This window comes from Drosophila biarmipes, unplaced genomic scaffold (assembly GCF_025231255.1).
Source record: "Drosophila biarmipes strain raj3 unplaced genomic scaffold, RU_DBia_V1.1 ptg000067l, whole genome shotgun sequence".
Taxonomy (NCBI): Eukaryota; Metazoa; Arthropoda; class Insecta; order Diptera; family Drosophilidae; genus Drosophila; species Drosophila biarmipes.
The window spans coordinates 22,501-40,163 of NW_026114560.1; the positions used below are offsets into that span (position 1 = coordinate 22,501).

At 32.6% G+C, this 17,663-nt stretch overlaps 3 non-coding genes across 3 annotated transcripts; all 3 read right to left on the minus strand.

Annotated features, from left to right (window-relative positions):
• Nucleotides 1-4,879: 4,879 nt before the first annotated feature.
• On the minus strand, nucleotides 4,880-8,850 carry LOC127012401 (large subunit ribosomal RNA). The gene has a single exon (XR_007765895.1). It is a non-coding gene; the product is annotated as a large subunit ribosomal RNA (ribosomal RNA).
• A 402-nt stretch (nucleotides 8,851-9,252) lies between these two features.
• Nucleotides 9,253-9,431, minus strand: LOC127012406 (5.8S ribosomal RNA). The gene has a single exon (XR_007765900.1). It is a non-coding gene; the product is annotated as a 5.8S ribosomal RNA (ribosomal RNA).
• A 1,203-nt stretch (nucleotides 9,432-10,634) lies between these two features.
• On the minus strand, nucleotides 10,635-12,629 carry LOC127012399 (small subunit ribosomal RNA). The gene has a single exon (XR_007765893.1). It is a non-coding gene; the product is annotated as a small subunit ribosomal RNA (ribosomal RNA).
• Nucleotides 12,630-17,663: the final 5,034 nt, after the last annotated feature.

The following is a 17,663-nucleotide window of genomic DNA, read 5'->3' on the forward strand; positions in this document are numbered from 1 at the left end:
TATGTCAATAGCAGACGGCCGGCCCATTGACCATCCTATAGTAGTTTTTGGACACGCTGTCTCCCATTCGGGTATATTCAATTTACTTTGCCACTCACCCATATAGTGTTCTCTTATATAATAAGACAACGCACTTTTATATTCATTATATGGATATATTGCCTTCCTCATATTTGCCACACCACCTATAGTAGTTTTTGGACACGCTGTCTCCCATTCGGGTATATTCAATTTACTTTGCCACTCACCCATATAGTGTTCTCTTATATAATAAGAAAACGCACTTTTATTTTCATTATATGGATATATTGCCTTCCTCATATTTGCCACACCACCTATAGTAGTTTTTGGACACGCTGTCTCCCATTCGGGTATATTCAATTTACTTTGCCACTCACCCATATAGTGTTCTCTTATATAATAAGAAAACGCACTTTTATTTTCATTATATGGATATATTGCCTTCCTCATATTTGCCACACCACCTATAGTAGTTTTTGGACACGCTGTCTCCCATTCGGGTATATTCAATTCTCTTTGCCACTCACCCTTATAGTATTCTCTTATTTAATAAGAATACTAAAATACTTCTCATATTATAGATGTAATCTATTAACTTCTCAATATCCATACGGTTTATGTATGGTATTGACAAAATCCTATGCATTTGCATAAGATTTATTTTGCCACAATTTATAGTACTAGTGCCGCCCTCACTAGGTATAAATATCTCATTTCGCTAGTAGTGTATGGGCAAATTCTACTAGCTATTCTCATAAATATGTCACTTATATGCCATATCTATACAATTCATGCACTTTTATATGTATATTTGCTATATTATACATTATTATGCCTTATAGGTATTATACCTATAAGCCACATCCATACGATTGCTTAATATAAATATATGTATAATTTTTTATACATATTTTTTTTTTATTTATGTATGGTTTTTTATTCATATCCATATACTGTATTCACTTTTATATGGATATGATTGGCGTTTTATATAGTATTGACAAAATCATAAGTTTGACCAATACGAGGAGAGGTCCGCCAACGACCACCTCCCTATAGGTGTTTTTGGACACGCTGTCTCCCATTCGACTGCTTACTATACTAGGGGCTACCCGCTCCGTATGATATTCTCTCATATAACAAGAGAATGCAAGAAATATTCGTATTTTATGAATATAATCCATTTATTTTTCAATATCCATACGTTTTACTTAGTTTTTTGTACGGTATTGACAAAATCCTATGCATTTGCATAAGATTTATTTTGCCACAATTTATAGTACTAGTGCCGCCCTCACTAGGTATAAATATCTCATTTCGCTAGTAGTGTATGGGGAAATTCTACTAGCTATTCTCATAAATATGTCACTTATATGCCATATCTATACAATTCATGCACTTTTATATGTATATTTGCTATATTATACATTATTATGCCTTATAGGTATTATACCTATAAGCCACATCCATACGATTGCTTAATATAAATATATGTATAATTTTTTATACATATTTTTTTTTTATTTTTGTATGGTTTTTTATTCATATCCATATACTGTATTCAATTTTATATGGATATGATTGGCGTTTTATATAGTATTGACAAAATCATAAGTTTGACCAATACGAGGAGAGGTCCGCCAACGACCACCTCCCTATAGGTGTTTTTGGACACGCTGTCTCCCATTCGACTGCTTACTATACTAGGGGCTACCCGCTCCGTATGATATTCTCTCATATAACAAGAGAATGCAAGAAATATTCGTATTTTATGAATATAATCCATTTATTTTTCAATATCCATACGTTTTACTTAGTTTTTTGTACGGTATTGACAAAATCCTATGCATTTGCATAAGATTTATTTTGCCACAATTTATAGTACTAGTGCCGCCCTCACTAGGTATAAATATCTCATTTCGCTAGTAGTGTATGGGCAAATTCTACTAGCTATTCTCATAAATATGTCACTTATATGCCATATCTATACAATTCATGCACTTTTATATGTATATTTGCTATATTATACATTATTATGCCTTATAGGTATTATACCTATAAGCCACATCCATACGATTGCTTAATATAAATATATGTATAATTTTTTATACATATTTTTTTTTATTTATGTATGGTTTTTTATTCATATCCATATACTGTATTCACTTTTATATGGATATGATTGGCGTTTTATATAGTATTGACAAAATCATAAGTTTGACCAATACGAGGAGAGGTCCGCCAACGACCACCTCCCTATAGGTGTTTTTGGACACGCTGTCTCCCATTCGACTGCTTACTATACTAGGGGCTACCCGCTCCGTATGATATTCTCTCATATAACAAGAGAATGCAAGAAATATTCGTATTTTATGAATATAATCCATTTATTTTTCAATATCCATACGTTTTACTTAGTTTTTTGTACGGTATTGACAAAATCCTATGCATTTGCATAAGATTTATTTTGCCACAATTTATAGTACTAGTGCCGCCCTCACTAGGTATAAATATCTCATTTCGCTAGTAGTGTATGGGCAAATTCTACTAGCTATTCTCATAAATATGTCACTTATATGCCATATCTATACAATTCATGCACTTTTATATGTATATTTGCTATATTATACATTATTATGCCTTATAGGTATTATACCTATAAGCCACATCCATACGATTGCTTAATATAAATATATGTATAATTTTTTATACATATTTTTTTTTATTTATGTATGGTTTTTTATTCATATCCATATACTGTATTCACTTTTATATGGATATGATTGGCGTTTTATATAGTATTGACAAAATCATAAGTTTGACCAATACGAGGAGAGGTCCGCCAACGACCACCTCCCTATAGGTGTTTTTGGACACGCTGTCTCCCATTCGACTGCTTACTATACTAGGGGCTGCCCGCTCCGTATGATATTCTCTCGTATAACAAGAGAATGCAAGAAATATTCGTATTTTATGAATATAATCCATTTATTTTTCAATATCCATACGTTTTACTTAGTTTTTTGTACGGTATTGACAAAATCCTATGCATTTGCATAAGATTTATTTTGCCACAATTTATAGTACTAGTGCCGCCCTCACTAGGTATAAATATCTCATTTCGCTAGTAGTGTATGGGCAAATTCTACTAGCTATTCTCATAAATGCCTTCTTTATGCCATATCTATACAATTTATGCACTTTTATATGTATATTTGCTAATATTATACATTATTATGCCTTATAGGTATTATACCTATAAGCCATATACATACGATTTCATTTTTTTATTTATATATGGTTTTGTATTTATAACCATATACCGTATTTACTTTTATAAGGATATGATTGGCGTTTTATATAGTATTGACAAAATTATAAGTTTGACAAACACTTTTTTAAGTCTTTTAGTTAAAATTGTCATTTTTAATTGACTATCTAAACACTAGATATATTTGCACATGGAGCAAAGAGTATAAAAATTGGTCGCGTCACTAATAATATCGCGATACATTTTTACTACCATCAAAATACCACATACGTTTATATGTCCTCTTTATTTAATTTGGTTTCTAAACCTCAGGAATAGTTTTAATTATATGTGCGCTCTAAGTTGAATGAATTTCTTGAATCTCTTTACTTGAATTTCTAAGACTTAAAAATATTTATAAATAGATGTCCTATTGCATAATATTTTTTTATCGCTTCACTTATAAAATAACGATCCTGCCTTTCTACCTTTGAATAAACATTCATATAAACATGGAGAAAAAAACGTTCGCGTCACTAACAGTATGTGACGATAAAATTTTGCTAACATTAAAAGGAACATATTTTTATATGTCAACTCTTAGTTGAATTGGTCTATTGCTTAAGATTCTAGACCTTAGGAATATTTTTATATTATATGTTTGCCAATCTTCGCGTCACTAAAAAGATGACGATTCATATTGTTATTATTAGATGGTCGAGTTGTACTTATATTGATATGTTAATCAAATTGGTCTCTTACTTGAAAATCTAGACCTTAGGAATATTTTTATATTATATGTTTGCCAATCTTCGCGTCACTAATAAGATGACGATTCATATTATTATTAGATGGTCGAGTTGTACTTATATTGATATGTTAATCAAATTGGTCTCTTACTTGAAAATCTAGACCTTAGGAATATTTTTATATTATATGTTTGCCAATCTTCGCGTCACTAATAAGATGACGATTCATATTATTATTAGATGGTCGAGTTGTACTTATATTGATATGTTAATCAAATTGGTCTCTTACTTGAAAATCTGGACCTTAGGAATATTTTTATATTATATGTTTGCCAATCTTCGCGTCACTAATAAGATGACGATTCATATTGTTATTATTAGATGGTCGAGTTGTACTTATATTGATATGTTAATCAAATTGGTCTCTTACTTGAAAATCTAGACCTTAGGAATATTTTTATATTATATGTTTGCCAATCTTCGCGTCACTAATAAGATGACGATTCATATTGTTATTATTAGATGGTCGAGTTGTACTTATATTGATATGTTAATCAAATTGGTCTCTTACTTGAAAATCTAGACCTTAGGAATATTTTTATATTATATGTTTGCCAATCTTCGCGTCACTAATAAGATGACGATTCATATTGTTATTATTAGATGGTCGAGTTGTACTTATATTGATATGTTAATCAAATTGGTCTCTTACTTGAAAATCTAGACCTTAGGAATGTAATATATAAAGGATTAAAAATTCGCCACAAAGCCAAGCAAACAATCAATGCATACAAATAGATTGTTGGTTGAACTTTATATAAGAAGTTCAACACAACAAATAAATTATGCAATTTTATTATCGAATCATCAAGCAAAGGATAAGCTTCAGTGGATCGCAGTATGGCAGCTGCTCAACCACTTACAACACCTTGCCTGTTACAAAAGTCGTTTACAATTGATTCTAGGCTTTGTCATTGTATTAAATAATGCTTTTATATGTAACTAGCGCGGCATCAGGTGATCAAAGATCCTCCCAATTTACTATGTTACAAATTACATTGGCATCACATCCATTGTCGTTTAAAAAGTAAATTATAAACTTTAAATGGTTTAGAAGCCATACAATGCAAATTGCCCCTTATTTATCATTGCAGTCCAGCACGGATACGACCTTAGAGGCGTTCAGGCATAATCCAACGGACGTAGCGTCATACCACTGTTCGCTCGAACAAGTATTGTGCCATTGGTCCGTACCTGCGGTTCCTCTCGTACTACGCAGGAATGCTGTCGCAACAACGTTTTGTCATTAGTAGGGTAAAACTAACCTGTCTCACGACGGTCTAAACCCAGCTCACGTTCCCTTGCATGGGTGAACAATCCAACGCTTGGTGAATTTTGCTTCACAATGATAGGAAGAGCCGACATCGAAGGATCAAAAAGCGACGTCGCTATGAACGCTTGGCCGCCACAAGCCAGTTATCCCTATGGTAACTTTTCTGACACCTCTTGTTAAAAACTCTTTAAACCAAAAGGATCGATAGGCCGAGCTTTTGCTGTCCCTGTGTGTACTGAACACCGAGATCAAGTCAGCATTTGCCCTTTTGCTCTATGTGTGGTTTCTGTCCGCACTGAGCTGGCCTTGGGACACCTCCGTTATTATTTGAGAGATGTACCGCCCCAGTCAAACTCCCTACCTGGCAATGTCCTTGAATTGGATCATACCTGAGTAATTGGAGTTATACCAAATTTTCAAATCAAAAATACATAAATGCACCGTTTTATTAAAGAATTTGTTTGCGATTATATAACAAACTCGTGATACTTTGATCAAGAAGCTTGCATCAAAACCCAATACCATAAGATATAATAAATATATCCGTATAATGGCTAGGAAATGATACACGTTCCATTTAATCAAGTAAGTAAGGAAACAATAAGAGTAGTGGTATTTCATTGGCGATACCAAACCGAGGTCTAATATCTCCCACTTATTCTACACCTCTTATGTCTCCTTACACTGCCAGATTAGAGTCAAGCTCAAAAGGGTCTTCTTTCCCCGCTAATTATTCCAAGCCCGTTCCCTTGGCTGTGGTTTCGCTAGATAGTAGATAGGGACAGTAGGAATCTCGTTAATCCATTCATGCGCGTCACTAATTAGATGACGAGGCATTTGGCTACCTTAAGAGAGTCATAGTTACTCCCGCCGTTGACCCGCGCTTACTTGAATTTCTTCACTTTGACATTCAGAGCACTGGGCAGAAATCACATTGTGTCAACACCCGCTAGGGCCATCACAATGCTTTGTTTTAATTAGACAGTCGGATTCCCCAAGTCCGTGCCAGTTCTGAATTGATTGTTAATTGATAATCGTTATAATTAATAAGAACTAATTGGTTTAACCCAATTAGTATTCTTAAAAATTTTAGCAAGAAAGTTCCACAATTGGCTACGTAACTAAACTATCCGGGGAACAAGTAACTAACATAAATGCTAGAAACTCTATTTACCCAGAACGAGCACATAAACCATGTTATTGTTTCCCAATCAAGCCCGACTATCTCAATCTTCAGAGCCAATCCTTATCCCGAAGTTACGGATCTAATTTGCCGACTTCCCTTACCTACATTATTCTATCGACTAGAGACTCTTCACCTTGGAGACCAGCTGCGGATATTGGTACGGCCTGTTGAGAAGTTTGCGTGTCCCCACCATAAATTTTCAAGGTCCGAGGAGAAAATATCGACACAACAGTATATGTCATGCTCTTCTAGCCCATCTACCATATCTCTCTGCGAAAGACTTCCATGGTAGTACGGCTATAAAACAGAAAAGAAAACTCTTCCGATATCTCTCGACGGCTTCTTTATGGTCGTTCCTGTTGCCAGGATGAGCACGAGGCCCATATTTAATAACAAACGGATACTCAACAGGTTACGGAATTGGAACCGTATTCCCTTTCGTTCAAAATTATTCAAGTATATTAATTTAGCTAGATTTTATATAATATATATATTTGTTTGGCATTTGTATTTTACTTGAAAATTTTCGGCTTTCGCCTTGAACTTAGGACCGACTAACTCGTGATCAACCACTGTTCACACGAAACCCTTCTCCACTTCAGTCCTCCAAGGTCTCATTCGATTATTTGCTACTACCACCAAGATCTGTACCAATGGCAGCTCCATGCAGGCTTACGCCAAACACTTCTACGCATACCATTGTACCTTCCTACTCACTAAAGTTTCAAAATTTATATTACAAGTAATATAAATCATCTACTTTAGCGGTAATGTATAGGTATACAACTTAAGCGCCATCCATTTTAAGGGCTAGTTGCTTCGGCAGGTGAGTTGTTACACACTCCTTAGCGGATTTCGACTTCCATGATCACCGTCCTGCTGTTTTAAGCAACCAACGCCTTTCATGGTATCTGCATGAGTTGTTAATTTGGGCACCGTAACATTACGTTTGGTTCATCCCACAGCGCCAGTTCTGCTTACCAAAAGTGGCCCACTGGGCACATTATATCATAACCTTGAACTTCATATCAAGAAAGTTAAGGTTCTTACCCATTTAAAGTTTGAGAATAGGTTAAGATCGTTTCGACCCTAAGGCCTCTAATCATTCGCTTTACCAGATAAGATTATTTTATATAATATTAAAATGCACCAGCTATCCTGAGGGAAACTTCGGAAGGAACCAGCTACTAGATGGTTCGATTGGTCTTTCGCCCCTATACTCAATTCTGACAATCGATTTGCACGTCAGAACTGTTTCGGTCTTCCATCAGGGTTTCCCCTGACTTCAACCTGATCAAGTATAGTTCACCATCTTTCGGGTCACAGCATATATGCTCAAGGTACGTTCCAGTTAGAGGCATAAATAATATAAATATCATTATACATAACTATATAGAACGCCCCGGGATTGTGTTAATTAGCTATAAATAGTTAAAAAACTAATCCCATTATTAGTCAAGTTAATTACGCTATTAGGTTTATATCCCAATAACTTGCACATATGTTAGACTCCTTGGTCCGTGTTTCAAGACGGGTCCCGAAGGTATCCTGAATCTTTCGCATTGTTAATCCTACAAGTGCATATAATAAACACAAAAATCAATGATAATTATGCCATTATATAATTCCGAAAAATTAACGCACTGTATTCATATAAATCTATCAGCACTTTATCAAATTAATAACATTTATTCTGTGTTAAAATGCAAGCAAATTAATTTGAATAAACTATAAGTTATATTTTATGATAAATTTGGTATGCTAATAGATTACAATGTCCTTATATGGAAAAAATGCACACTATTATCATAATATTGTTTAAATATTACAATTCTAATGATGAATTTTCCATAACGGATATTCAGGTTCATCGGGCTTAACCTCTAAGCAGTTTCACGTACTGTTTAACTCTCTATTCAGAGTTCTTTTCAACTTTCCCTCACGGTACTTGTTTACTATCGGTCTCATGGTTATATTTAGTTTTAGATGGAGTTTACCACCCACTTAGTGCTGCACTATCAAGCAACACGACTCTTTGGAAACATCATCTAGTAATCATTAACGTTATACGGGCCTGGCACCCTCTATGGGTAAATGGCCTCATTTAAGAAGGACTTAAATCGTTAATTTCTCATACTAGAATATTGACGCTCCATACACTGCATCTCACATTTGCCATATAGACAAAGTGACTTAGTGCTGAACTGATTTCTTTTCGCTCGCCGCTACTAAGAAAATCCTTGTTAGTTTCTTTTCCTCCCCTAATTAATATGCTTAAATTCAGGGGGTAGTCCCATATGAGTTGAGGTTGTGTATAACTTTTATATGCAATTAATTCTTTATATATAATGATAAAACATTTTATTAAATTCGTTATATTAATAATATCTGTATATAAATGGCATTTGTTTGATTTAACGAATCAACGAAGAACAATAATATTGTCAACGGTTTTCTATTTTCTAATCATTAATAAGAGACAATTCTAGATAAATTTTTATGCTAGACATTTCTCAGTATCATTTGATTGAAAAAGAAAATATTTCTCTTCGTTTTTCACATTCAAATTATTTACTAATGTGAGATAATGTTTTTCATATATTTTTTAATATTATGAATAAAATAATTAAATTATTATTATCCAATAATATACCATATGCTTATAAAATTTCATTATAAAATTTGTATAAGCAACTTAATTAGCATAGTCTTACAACCCTCAACCATATGTAGTCCAAGCAGCACTATAAAATTAATTAAAGTACATAACAGCATGGACTGCGATATGCGTTCAAAATGTCGATGTTCATGTGTCCTGCAGTTCACACGATGACGCACAGTTTGCTGCGTTCTTCATCGACCCATGAGCCGAGTGATCCACCGCTTAGAGTTTTATAAATTGGTTTCTTAATTTTGTCAAATATGTTTTTATTGAAAGAAATTAAAAATACACCATTTTACTGGCATATATCAATTCCTTCAATAAATTTATTTTTATACCTAAAACGAATGCTGCGAAATGTCTTAGTTTTATATAACCAATATATATCAAAGTATTTCTTTTTAAATTGCATTTATTGTAAATAAATATATATATATATATATTAATACTTTTTTAGCGATATAAATTGAAATTTATATAAAACATTAACCTGTATAAAACCAGGTACAACATTGTACATTTTAGGTTGTTGCATTATCCAATGTATGCGCATAACTGAGATGAACAATACATATCGCAACGCGTGTATATTATGGTCCATATACACACAGTATTTTAATTGTGTTTATATACAATAATAATTTAATATTATTATTTTAATAATTCGATTTGCTTGTTCGAATTTTTATTTGTTTGTTTTGGCTGCTTATTATTTCTCTCATATGTATTAAATACAATATATAATTTTAATATTTGCATTATTTCGATTTGCTTGTTCGAAATTTCATTTGATCTATATTAGATCATATACATTTTGGCAATTCATATTTTATTTGTATTACTATAATGTATTTATTATAATATAAACAAATATTTTATTAACGGTAAGGATATACAATAATAATTTAATATTATTATTTTAATAATTCGATTTGCTTGTTCGAATTTTTATTTGTTTGCTTTGGCTGCTTATTATTTCTCTCATATGTATTAAATACAATATATAATTTTAATATTTGCATTATTTCGATTTGCTTGTTCGAAATTTTATTTGATCTATATTAGATCTCATATACATTTTGGCAATTCATATTTTATTTGTATTATTATAATGTATTTATTATAATATAAACAAATATTTTATTAACGGTAAGGATATACAATAATAATTTAATATTATTATTTTAATAATTCGATTTGCTTGTTCGAATTTTTATTTGTTTGCTTTGGCTGCTTATTAATTTCTCTCATATGTATTAAATACAATATATAATTTTAATATTTGCATTATTTCGATTTGCTTGTTCGAAATTTCATTTGATCTATAATAGATCTCATATACATTTTGGCAATTCATATTTTATTTGTAATACTATAATGTATTTATTATAATATAAACAAATATTTTATTAACGGTAAGGATATTAAAACATTAATGATCCTTCCGCAGGTTCACCTACGGAAACCTTGTTACGACTTTTACTTCCTCTAAATAATCAAGTTCGGTCAACTTTTGCGAAACAACCGTAACACGCAAGGCGTCACAGTGATCACGTCCGGAGACCTCACTAAATAATTCAATCGGTAGTAGCGACGGGCGGTGTGTACAAAGGGCAGGGACGTAATCAATGCGAGTTAATGACTCACACTTACTGGGAATTCCAAGTTCATGTGAACAGTTTCAGTTCACAATCCCAAGCATGAAAGTGGTTCAGCGGTTTACCCGGACCTCTCGGTCTAGGAAATACACGTTGATACTTTCATTGTAGCGCGCGTGCAGCCCAGGACATCTAAGGGCATCACAGACCTGTTATTGCTCAATCTCATTATTGCTAGACGCAATTTGTCCATTTAAGAAGCTAGTGTCCTTATAATGGGACAAACCAACAGGTACGGCTCCACTTATATAAACACATTCAAACACAATAAACATTTTACTGCCACCATGAATGAAGGCTATATAAGCTTCAACACCATAATCCTGAAGATATCTATTTAATATATTTGAGTCTCGTTCGTTATCGGAATTAACCAGACAAATCACTCCACGAACTAAGAACGGCCATGCACCACCACCCATAGATTCGAGAAAGAGCTATCAATCTGTCTTACACACTTATGTTCGGACCTGGTAAGTTTTCCCGTGTTGAGTCAAATTAAGCCGCAGGCTCCACTCCTGGTGGTGCCCTTCCGTCAATTCCTTTAAGTTTCAGCTTTGCAACCATACTTCCCCCGGAGCCCAAAAGCTTTGGTTTCCCGGGAAGCGACTGAGAGAGCCATAAAAGTAGCTACACCCAATTGCTAGCTGGCATCGTTTATGGTTAGAACTAGGGCGGTATCTGATCGCCTTCGAACCTCTAACTTTCGTTCTTGATTAATGAAAACATCTTTGGCAAATGCTTTCGCTTAAGTTAGTCTTACGACGGTCCAAGAATTTCACCTCTCGCGTCGTAATACTAATGCCCCCAAACTGCTTCTATTAATCATTACCTCTTGATCTGAAAACCAATGAAAGCAGAACAGAGGTCTTATTTCATTATCCCATGCACAGAATATTCAGGCATTTGAAGCCTGCTTTAAGCACTCTAATTTGTTCAAAGTAATTGTACCGGCCCACAATAACACTCGTTTAAGAGCACTAATGCAGGTTTTTAAATAGGAGGAACATATGAAAAAATACAAGTATCTAAGCACATGTAAGAACTCCACCGGTAATACGCTTACATACATAAAGGTATAGTACTAACCACAATTGTAAGTTGTACTACCCGTATGAAGCACAAGTTCAACTACGAACGTTTTAACCGCAACAACTTTAATATACGCTATTGGAGCTGGAATTACCGCGGCTGCTGGCACCAGACTTGCCCTCCAATTGGTCCTTGTTAAAGGATTTAAAGTGTACTCATTCCAATTACAGGGCCTCGGATATGAGTCCTGTATTGTTATTTTTCGTCACTACCTCCCCGAGCTGGGAGTGGGTAATTTACGCGCCTGCTGCCTTCCTTAGATGTGGTAGCCGTTTCTCAGGCTCCCTCTCCGGAATCGAACCCTGATTCCCCGTTACCCGTTGCAACCATGGTAGTCCTAGATACTACCATCAAAAGTTGATAGGGCAGACATTTGAAAGATCTGTCGTCGGTACAAGACCATACGATCTGCATGTTATCTAGAGTTCAACCAATATAACGATCTTGCGATCGCTTGGTTTTAGCCTAATAAAAGCACATGTTCCATAAGGTTCATGTTTTAATTGCATGTATTAGCTCTAGAATTACCACAGTTATCCAAGTAACTGTTAACGATCTAAGGAACCATAACTGATATAATGAGCCTTTTGCGGTTTCACTTTTAATTCGTGTGTACTTAGACATGCATGGCTTAATCTTTGAGACAAGCATATAACTACTGGCAGGATCAACCAGAATAATGTTTTTATTCATATTTCATTCATATTTTTTGAATAGAAATTAGCAATATATATGTTGTTATAGATTTTATTTCTATCGAATACGGCCATTTTTATATAGCATTCGTATACGTTTGTTTTCCAATTTATACTTGTTTCGCCACTAATAATAACAAGTTTTTATTGATGTCAAAAAGAATCATATTCTTTATAAACACAATATTTATTTTTCATATATTTTCTTTATATATGCACATTTCATTCTAAAATATCATTTTTGTTCGACATACATAATATATTGTATCCACACATGTACAATTTTTGTTTAACCAATATAAGATATTGAGTTAATCATTTGTATTTTGACGATAAATTTAAAATTTATCTATATATATCCATATAAGTCTCTGGTAATATATAAAATAGAACCGAGTGTATATATATAATTATTACTACTATATTTATTTCTTAAATAATATATACTTATATATTATTTATATATATACTCTTTATTATATATTATATAATTTCTTAAATAACTCTCTTAATAGCTATTTTTTATTATCAACAATATAAGTTGATATTAATATTGAAAATGTATTCATAATTACATTTTTATATTTCTTTGGTAGACTTTTATGTACTATTATTATTTAATAATACACATATAATATAAATCATGTTAGCCTACCTCCTAAAATTAACGATAAAATTCGGAAACAATTTGTTATTCTATGTACAATAGAAACTTGGCCTTTGTTTCAACGTTATTATCTTTGGGCTTAAAATATTAACCGCGGAGCCAAGTCTCGTATTCAAATAAATGAATAAAGAAACAAATTTGACGGATAATATCTTCTCTACTGACATATGTCAATAGCAGACGGCCGGCCCATTGACCATCCTATAGTAGTTTTTGGACACGCTGTCTCCCATTCGGGTATATTCAATTTACTTTGCCACTCACCCATATAGTGTTCTCTTATATAATAAGACAACGCACTTTTATATTCATTATATGGATATATTGCCTTCCTCATATTTGCCACACCACCTATAGTAGTTTTTGGACACGCTGTCTCCCATTCGGGTATATTCAATTTACTTTGCCACTCACCCATATAGTGTTCTCTTATATAATAAGAAAACGCACTTTTATTTTCATTATATGGATATATTGCCTTCCTCATATTTGCCACACCACCTATAGTAGTTTTTGGACACGCTGTCTCCCATTCGGGTATATTCAATTTACTTTGCCACTCACCCATATAGTGTTCTCTTATATAATAAGAAAACGCACTTTTATTTTCATTATATGGATATATTGCCTTCCTCATATTTGCCACACCACCTATAGTAGTTTTTGGACACGCTGTCTCCCATTCGGGTATATTCAATTCTCTTTGCCACTCACCCTTATAGTATTCTCTTATTTAATAAGAATACTAAAATACTTCTCATATTATAGATGTAATCTATTAACTTCTCAATATCCATACGGTTTATGTATGGTATTGACAAAATCCTATGCATTTGCATAAGATTTATTTTGCCACAATTTATAGTACTAGTGCCGCCCTCACTAGGTATAAATATCTCATTTCGCTAGTAGTGTATGGGCAAATTCTACTAGCTATTCTCATAAATATGTCACTTATATGCCATATCTATACAATTCATGCACTTTTATATGTATATTTGCTATATTATACATTATTATGCCTTATAGGTATTATACCTATAAGCCACATCCATACGATTGCTTAATATAAATATATGTATAATTTTTTATACATATTTTTTTTTTATTTATGTATGGTTTTTTATTCATATCCATATACTGTATTCACTTTTATATGGATATGATTGGCGTTTTATATAGTATTGACAAAATCATAAGTTTGACCAATACGAGGAGAGGTCCGCCAACGACCACCTCCCTATAGGTGTTTTTGGACACGCTGTCTCCCATTCGACTGCTTACTATACTAGGGGCTACCCGCTCCGTATGATATTCTCTCATATAACAAGAGAATGCAAGAAATATTCGTATTTTATGAATATAATCCATTTATTTTTCAATATCCATACGTTTTACTTAGTTTTTTGTACGGTATTGACAAAATCCTATGCATTTGCATAAGATTTATTTTGCCACAATTTATAGTACTAGTGCCGCCCTCACTAGGTATAAATATCTCATTTCGCTAGTAGTGTATGGGGAAATTCTACTAGCTATTCTCATAAATATGTCACTTATATGCCATATCTATACAATTCATGCACTTTTATATGTATATTTGCTATATTATACATTATTATGCCTTATAGGTATTATACCTATAAGCCACATCCATACGATTGCTTAATATAAATATATGTATAATTTTTTATACATATTTTTTTTTTATTTTTGTATGGTTTTTTATTCATATCCATATACTGTATTCAATTTTATATGGATATGATTGGCGTTTTATATAGTATTGACAAAATCATAAGTTTGACCAATACGAGGAGAGGTCCGCCAACGACCACCTCCCTATAGGTGTTTTTGGACACGCTGTCTCCCATTCGACTGCTTACTATACTAGGGGCTACCCGCTCCGTATGATATTCTCTCATATAACAAGAGAATGCAAGAAATATTCGTATTTTATGAATATAATCCATTTATTTTTCAATATCCATACGTTTTACTTAGTTTTTTGTACGGTATTGACAAAATCCTATGCATTTGCATAAGATTTATTTTGCCACAATTTATAGTACTAGTGCCGCCCTCACTAGGTATAAATATCTCATTTCGCTAGTAGTGTATGGGCAAATTCTACTAGCTATTCTCATAAATATGTCACTTATATGCCATATCTATACAATTCATGCACTTTTATATGTATATTTGCTATATTATACATTATTATGCCTTATAGGTATTATACCTATAAGCCACATCCATACGATTGCTTAATATAAATATATGTATAATTTTTTATACATATTTTTTTTTATTTATGTATGGTTTTTTATTCATATCCATATACTGTATTCACTTTTATATGGATATGATTGGCGTTTTATATAGTATTGACAAAATCATAAGTTTGACCAATACGAGGAGAGGTCCGCCAACGACCACCTCCCTATAGGTGTTTTTGGACACGCTGTCTCCCATTCGACTGCTTACTATACTAGGGGCTACCCGCTCCGTATGATATTCTCTCATATAACAAGAGAATGCAAGAAATATTCGTATTTTATGAATATAATCCATTTATTTTTCAATATCCATACGTTTTACTTAGTTTTTTGTACGGTATTGACAAAATCCTATGCATTTGCATAAGATTTATTTTGCCACAATTTATAGTACTAGTGCCGCCCTCACTAGGTATAAATATCTCATTTCGCTAGTAGTGTATGGGCAAATTCTACTAGCTATTCTCATAAATATGTCACTTATATGCCATATCTATACAATTCATGCACTTTTATATGTATATTTGCTATATTATACATTATTATGCCTTATAGGTATTATACCTATAAGCCACATCCATACGATTGCTTAATATAAATATATGTATAATTTTTTATACATATTTTTTTTTATTTATGTATGGTTTTTTATTCATATCCATATACTGTATTCACTTTTATATGGATATGATTGGCGTTTTATATAGTATTGACAAAATCATAAGTTTGACCAATACGAGGAGAGGTCCGCCAACGACCACCTCCCTATAGGTGTTTTTGGACACGCTGTCTCCCATTCGACTGCTTACTATACTAGGGGCTGCCCGCTCCGTATGATATTCTCTCGTATAACAAGAGAATGCAAGAAATATTCGTATTTTATGAATATAATCCATTTATTTTTCAATATCCATACGTTTTACTTAGTTTTTTGTACGGTATTGACAAAATCCTATGCATTTGCATAAGATTTATTTTGCCACAATTTATAGTACTAGTGCCGCCCTCACTAGGTATAAATATCTCATTTCGCTAGTAGTGTATGGGCAAATTCTACTAGCTATTCTCATAAATGCCTTCTTTATGCCATATCTATACAATTTATGCACTTTTATATGTATATTTGCTAATATTATACATTATTATGCCTTATAGGTATTATACCTATAAGCCATATACATACGATTTCATTTTTTTATTTATATATGGTTTTGTATTTATAACCATATACCGTATTTACTTTTATAAGGATATGATTGGCGTTTTATATAGTATTGACAAAATTATAAGTTTGACAAACACTTTTTTAAGTCTTTTAGTTAAAATTGTCATTTTTAATTGACTATCTAAACACTAGATATATTTGCACATGGAGCAAAGAGTATAAAAATTGGTCGCGTCACTAATAATATCGCGATACATTTTTACTACCATCAAAATACCACATACGTTTATATGTCCTCTTTATTTAATTTGGTTTCTAAACCTCAGGAATAGTTTTAATTATATGTGCGCTCTAAGTTGAATGAATTTCTTGAATCTCTTTACTTGAATTTCTAAGACTTAAAAATATTTATAAATAGATGTCCTATTGCATAATATTTTTTTATCGCTTCACTTATAAAATAACGATCCTGCCTTTCTACCTTTGAATAAACATTCATATAAACATGGAGAAAAAAACGTTCGCGTCACTAACAGTATGTGACGATAAAATTTTGCTAACATTAAAAGGAACATATTTTTATATGTCAACTCTTAGTTGAATTGGTCTATTGCTTAAGATTCTAGACCTTAGGAATATTTTTATATTATATGTTTGCCAATCTTCGCGTCACTAAAAAGATGACGATTCATATTGTTATTATTAGATGGTCGAGTTGTACTTATATTGATATGTTAATCAAATTGGTCTCTTACTTGAAAATCTAGACCTTAGGAATATTTTTATATTATATGTTTGCCAATCTTCGCGTCACTAATAAGATGACGATTCATATTATTATTAGATGGTCGAGTTGTACTTATATTGATATGTTAATCAAATTGGTCTCTTACTTGAAAATCTAGA